This window comes from Arachis hypogaea, chromosome 4 (assembly GCF_003086295.3).
Source record: "Arachis hypogaea cultivar Tifrunner chromosome 4, arahy.Tifrunner.gnm2.J5K5, whole genome shotgun sequence".
NCBI classification, from domain to species: Eukaryota; Viridiplantae; Streptophyta; class Magnoliopsida; order Fabales; family Fabaceae; genus Arachis; species Arachis hypogaea.
In genome coordinates, this window is record NC_092039.1 from 73,538,935 (window position 1) to 73,545,351 (window position 6,417).

The window sequence follows — 6,417 nt, forward strand, 5'->3', positions numbered from 1 at the left end:
CAACCACTTCCGTTCTACCTTAGGCCGGGCGCATATCTCTTAGATTCCCCAACAGAATCTTCGTGGTATAAGCTAGATAGATGGCGGCATTCATGAGGATCCGGAAAGTCTAAACCTTGTCTGTGGTATTCCGAGTAGGATTCTGGGATTGAATGACTGTGACGAGCTTCAAACTCCTGAAGGCTGGGCATGATGACAAGCGCAAAAGAATCAAGGGATTCTATTCCAACCTGATTGAGAACCGACAGATGATTAGCCGTGCTGTGACAGAGCATAGGAACCTTTTCACTGAGAGGATGGGATGTAGCCATTGACAACGGTGATGCCCTACATACAGCTTGCCATGGAAAGGAGTAGGAAGGATTGGATGATTGTAATAGGAAAGTAGAGATTCAAGAGGAGCACAGCATCTCCATACACTTATCTGAAATTCCCACTATTAATTTACATAAGTATTTCTATCCCTTTTATTTTCTTTTTATTATTAATATTCGAAAACCCATAAACCACTTTAATCTGCCTAACTGAGATTTACAAGGTGACTATAGCTTGCTTCATACCAACAATCTTTGTGGGATCGACCCTTACTCACGTAAGATTTATTACTTGGACGACCCAGTACACTTGCTGGTTTAGTTGAACGGAGTTGTGATCACTCGTGCCAATTTCAAATTCCATATCAGTACAAGGAGACCCATTTTAAGGATCACAATTTCGTCCACCACCTGCTGAAGCTTGGTTAGCCATGTCTAATTCCTTTAGACTGAAGCTTTAGACTAACATTGCATGATTCCTGGAATTCTCATTAAGAATTTTGATATCTTTATTTTCTTTTTCCACTTAATTTTCGAAAAAATCCAAAAAAAAATTTTACAAAATCATAAAAACCAAAAATATTTTATGTTTGAGTCTAGTGTCTAATTTTATGTTTGGTGTCAATTGCATGTTTCTGTTTTTCATGTGTCGTAAGTGATCTTCAAGATGCTCTTGATGATTTTCTTGCTCTGATCTATGAATTCTCTTGACTTGAGTGTTTTGTGTTTCTCATGTGCATTCTCATTTTGTTAGTGTCAATGGTATACAAACTGCTAAGTTTGGTGTCTTGCATGCATTGTTATTTGATTTTAGTTACATTTTGATTATTAAAAATCCAAAAAATTTTAATTTGTGTCTTTTCAAGTCAATAATACAGAGAATTGAAGATTCAGAACATACTGCAGAGGAATTATACAGAAAAAGCTGGGCGTTAAAAAACGCCCAGTGAAGAAGGAAAACTGGCATTTAAACGCCAGCTAGGGTGCCTGGCTGGGCGTTTAACGCCCAAAAGGGTAGTGCTTTGGGCGTTAAACGCCAGAATGTGCACCATTCTGGGCGTTTAACGCCAGGATGGCACAAGAGGGAAGATTTTGTTTTTAATGCAAATTTTTTCAAGTTTTCAAAATTTTTCAAAATCAAATCTTTTTAAATTGTTTTTCAATTCATATCTTCTCAATCATGTCTTTTTAAAACCATAACTTTTCAATCATATCTTCTTAATCACATCTTTTTCAAAATAGTTTTCAATCAAATCTTTTTACTTTCTAGTTTCAAAATCTTTTTCAAAAAACACTTGATTTCTTTTCCACCCTTGGTTTTCAAAAATCAATTAGTATTTTTCAAGATGTTTTTCATTTATTTTCGAAAATTTCTTCCCCTCTTTTCACGTCCTTCTATTTATGGACTAACACTCATCCTTAATGCCCAACTCGAACTCCATCTTTCCTTGATAAGTTTGAATTTTCTACCTCTTCCTTCTATTTTTCTTTTCCTCTGACACCTTAAGGAATCTCTATACTGTGACATAGAGGATTCCATACTTTCTTGTTCTCTTCTCTTTCATATGAGCAGGAGCAAAGACAAAAGCATTCTTGTTGAGGCTGATCCTGAACCTGAAAGGACCTTAAAGCGAAAACTAAGAGAAGCTAAGGCACAACTCTCTGTAGAGGACCTAACAGAAATCTTCAAAGAAGAAGAACCCATGGCAGCCGAAAACAACAACAATGCCAACAATGCAAGGAAGGTGCTGGGTGACTTTACTGCACCTACTCCCGACTTCTATGGGAGAAGCATCTCTATCCCTGCCATTGGAGCAAACAACTTTGAGCTTAAGCCTCAATTGGTTTCTCTAATGCAACAGAATTGCAAGTTCCATGGACTTCCATTGGAAGATCCTCATCAGTTTTTAGCTGAGTTCTTGCAAATCTGTGACACTGTCAAGACTAATGGGGTTGACCCTGAGGTCTACAGACTTATGCTATTCCCTTTTGCTGTAAGAGACAGAGCTAGGACATGGTTGGACTCACAACCTAAAGAAAGCCTGAACTCTTGGGAAAAGCTAGTCAATGCCTTCTTGGCAAAGTTCTTTCCACCTCAAAAATTGAGTAAGCTTAGAGTGGAAGTCCAAACCTTCAGACAGAAGGAAGGTGAATCCCTCTATGAAGCTTGGGAAAGATACAAACAATTAATCAGAAAGTGTCCTTCTGACATGTTTTCTGAATGGAGCATCATAGGTGTCTTCTATGATGGTCTGTCTGAACTGTCCAAGATGTCTTTGGATAGCTCTGCTGGAGGATCTCTTCATCTGAAGAAGACGCCTACAGAAGCTCAAGAACTAATTGAAATGGTTGCAAATAACCAATTCATGTACACTTCTGAAAGGAATCCTGTGAACAATGGGACAAATCAAAAGAAAGGAGTTCTTGAGATTGATACTCTAAATGCCATATTGGCTCAGAACAAAATATTGACTCAGCAAGTTAATATGATTTCTCAAAGTCTGTCTGGAATGCAAGCTGCACCAGGCAATACTAAGGACGCTTCATCTGAAGAAGAAGCTTATGATCCTAAGAACCCTTCAATGGAAGAGGTGAATTACATGGGAGAACCCTATGGAAACACCTATAATCCTTCATGGAGAAAACATCCAAATCTTTCATGGAAGGATCAACAGAGACCTCAACAAGGTTTCAACAATAATAATGGTGGAAGAAACAGGTTTAGCAATGGCAAGCCTTTTCCATCGTCTTCTCAGCAACAGATAGAGAATTCTAAGCAGAGCCACTCTGACTTAGCAACCATGGTCTCTGATCTAATCAAAACCACCCAGAGTTTCATAACTGAAACAAGGTCCTCCATTAGAAACTTGGAGGCACAAGTGGGTCAGCTGAGTAAGAAAATTACTGAACTCCCTCCTAGTACTCTTCCAAGCAATACAGAAGAAAATCCAAAAGGAGAGTGCAAGGCCATCAATATGGCCGAATTTGGAGAGGAGGAAGAGGCAGTAAACGTCACTGAGGAAGACCTCAATGGACGTCCACTGGCCTCCAATGAGTTCCCTAATGAGGAACCATGGGAATCTGAGGCTCATAATGAGACCATAGAGATTCCATTGGATTTACTTCTGCCATTCATGAGCTCTGATGAGTATTCTTCCTCTGAAAAGGATGAGTATGTCACTGAAGAGCAAGTTGCTAAATACCTTGGAGCAATCATGAAGCTAAATGACAAGTTATTTGGAAATGAGAGTTGGGAGGATGAACACCTCTACTCACCAAAGAATTGGATGACTTGTCTAGGCAGAAACTACCTCAAAAGAGAAAAGATCCTGGGAAGTTCTCAATACCTTGTGCCATAGGCACCATGACCTTCAAGAAGGCCTTGTGTGACCTAGGGTCAAGTGTGAACCTCATGCCTCTCTCTGTAATGGAGAAGCTAGGGATCTTTGAGGTGCAAGCTGCAAAAATCTCACTAGAGATGGCAGACAATTCAAGAAAACAAGCTTACAGACTTGTAGAGGATGTTCTGGTAAAAGTTGAAGACCATTACATCCCTGCTGATTTCATAGTCCTAGAGACTGGGAAGCGCATGGATGAATCCATCATCCTTGGCAGACCCTTCCTAGCCACAGCAAAGGTTGTGATTGATGTGGACAGAGGAGAATTGATCATTCAAGTGAATGAGGAATCCCTTGTGTTTAAGACTCAAGGATATCCCTCTGTAACCATGGAGAGGAAGCATGAAGAGCTTCTCTCAAAACAGAGCCAAACAGAGCCCCCACAGTCAAACTCTAAGTTTGGTGTTAGGAGACCACAACCAAATTCTAAGTTTGGTGTTAAACCCCCACATTCAAACTCTAAGTTTGGTGTTGGGAGGTTCCAATATTGCTCTGAGCATCTGTGAGGCTCCATGAGAGCCCACTGTCAAGCTACTGACATTAAAGAAGCACTTGTTGGGAGGCAACCCAATATTATATTTATCTATTTTTCCTTTGTTATTTTATGTTTTCTGTAGGTTGATGATCATGGGAAGTCACAAAATCAATTGAAAAAGAAAAAATAGAATGAAAAACAGAAAGAAAAACAGCACACCCTGGAGGAAGACCTTGCTGGCGTTTAAACGCCAGTAAGGGCAGCAAATGGGCGTTTAACGCCCTCTGGCACCATTCTGGGCGTTTAACGCCAGAAAGGGATACCAGACTGGCGTTAAACGCCAGAAATGGGCACCAGCCCGGCGTTTAACGCCAGGATTGGTAGAAGGATCATTTTTGCTCGCCACTTGGTGCAGGGATGACTTTTCCTTGACACCTCAGGATCTGTGGACCCCACAGGATCCCCACCTACCCCACCACCCTCTCTCTTCTTCTTCACCCATTCACCAATCACCTCAACACCTCTTCCCCAAAAACCCCTCACCTATCAAATCCCATCTTTCTCTTCACCACTCACATCCATCCTTCATAAAACGCCACCTACCTCACCATTCAAATTCAAACCACTTTCCCTCCCAAACCCACCCTCCCATAGCCGAACCCTACCCCTCTCTCCACTCCTATATAAACCCATCTTTACTCCTTCATTTTCACACAACCTAAACACTACTTCTCCCCCTTTGGCCGAACCACAAAGCCATCTCCATCTCCTATATTTCTTCTTCTTCTACTCTCTTCTTTCTTCTTTTGCTCGAGGACGAGCAAACCTTTTAAGTTTGGTGTGGTAAAAGCATTGCTTTTTGTTTTTCCATTACCATTTATGGCATCCAAGGCCGGAGAAACCTCTAGAAAGAGGAAAGGGAAGGCAAAAGCTTCCACCTCCGCGTCATGGGAGATGGAGAGATTCATCTCAAGGGTGCATCAAGACCACTTCTATGAAGTTGTGGCCTTGAAGAAGGTGATCCCCGAGGTCCCTTTTAAACTCAAAAAGAGTGAATATCCGGAGATCCGACATGAGATCCGAAGAAGAGGTTGGGAAGTTCTTACCAACCCCATTTAACAAGTCGGAATCTTAATGGTTCAAGAGTTCTATGCCAATGCATGGATCACCAAGAATCATGATCAAAGTGTGAACCCGGACCCAAAGAATTGGCTTACAATGGTTCGGGGGAAATACTTGGATTTTAGTCCGGAAAATGTAAGGTTGGCATTCAACTTGCCCATGATGCAAGGAGATGAACACCCTTACACTAGAAGGGTCAACTTTGATCAAAAGTTTGACCAAGTCCTCATAGACATCTGTGAAGAGGGCGCTCAATGGAAGAGAGATTCAAGAGGAAAGCCGGTTCAACTGAGAAGGCATGACCTCAAGCCCGTGGCTAGAGGATGGTTGGAGTTTATCCAACGCTCAATCATTCCCACTAGCAACCGGTCCGAAGTTACTATAGACAGGGCCATCATGATTCATAGCATCATGATTGGAGAAGAAATAGAAGTTCATGAGGTTATAGCCCAAGAACTTTATAAGGTGGCGGACAAGTCCTCTACCTTGGCAAGGTTAGCCTTTCCTCATCTCATTTGTCACCTCTGTTATTCAGTTGGAATTGACATAGAGGGAGACACCCTCATTGATGAGGACAAGCCCATCACTAAGAAAAGAATAGAGCAAACAAGAGATCCCACTCATCATGAAATCCCTGAGATACCTCAAGGGATGCACCTTCCTCCACAAAACTATTGGGAGCAAATCAACACCTCCCTAGGAGAATTAAGTTCCAACATGGGACAACTAAGGGTAGAGCACCAAGAACATTTCATCCTCCTCCATGAAATTAGAGAAAATCAAAGAATCATGAGAGAGAAGCAACAAAGGCAAGGAAGAGACATTGAGGAGCTCAAGCACTCCATAAGATCTTCAAGAAGAAGAACAAGCCGCCATCACTAAGGTGGACCCGTTCTTTAATCTCCTTGTTCTTTATTTTTCTGTTTTCGAAAAATCATGCTTATGTTTATCTATGTTTGTGTCTTTTGATCATTAGTGTCTTAGTGTCTATGCCTTAAAGTTATGAATGTCCTATGAATCCATCACCTTTCTTGAATGAAAAATGTTCTTAATTGAAAAAGAGAAGAATTGCATGAATTTTAAATTTTATAACAGATTAATTATTTTG

General features: G+C 40.9%; 1 non-coding gene across 1 annotated transcript; it reads right to left on the reverse strand.

Moving 5' to 3' along the window:
- Positions 1-2,422: 2,422 nt before the first annotated feature.
- On the reverse strand, positions 2,423-2,526 carry LOC112798766 (small nucleolar RNA R71). Its single transcript, XR_003200363.1, has one exon. It is a non-coding gene; the product is annotated as a small nucleolar RNA R71 (small nucleolar RNA).
- Between the last annotated feature and the right edge of the window lie 3,891 nt (positions 2,527-6,417).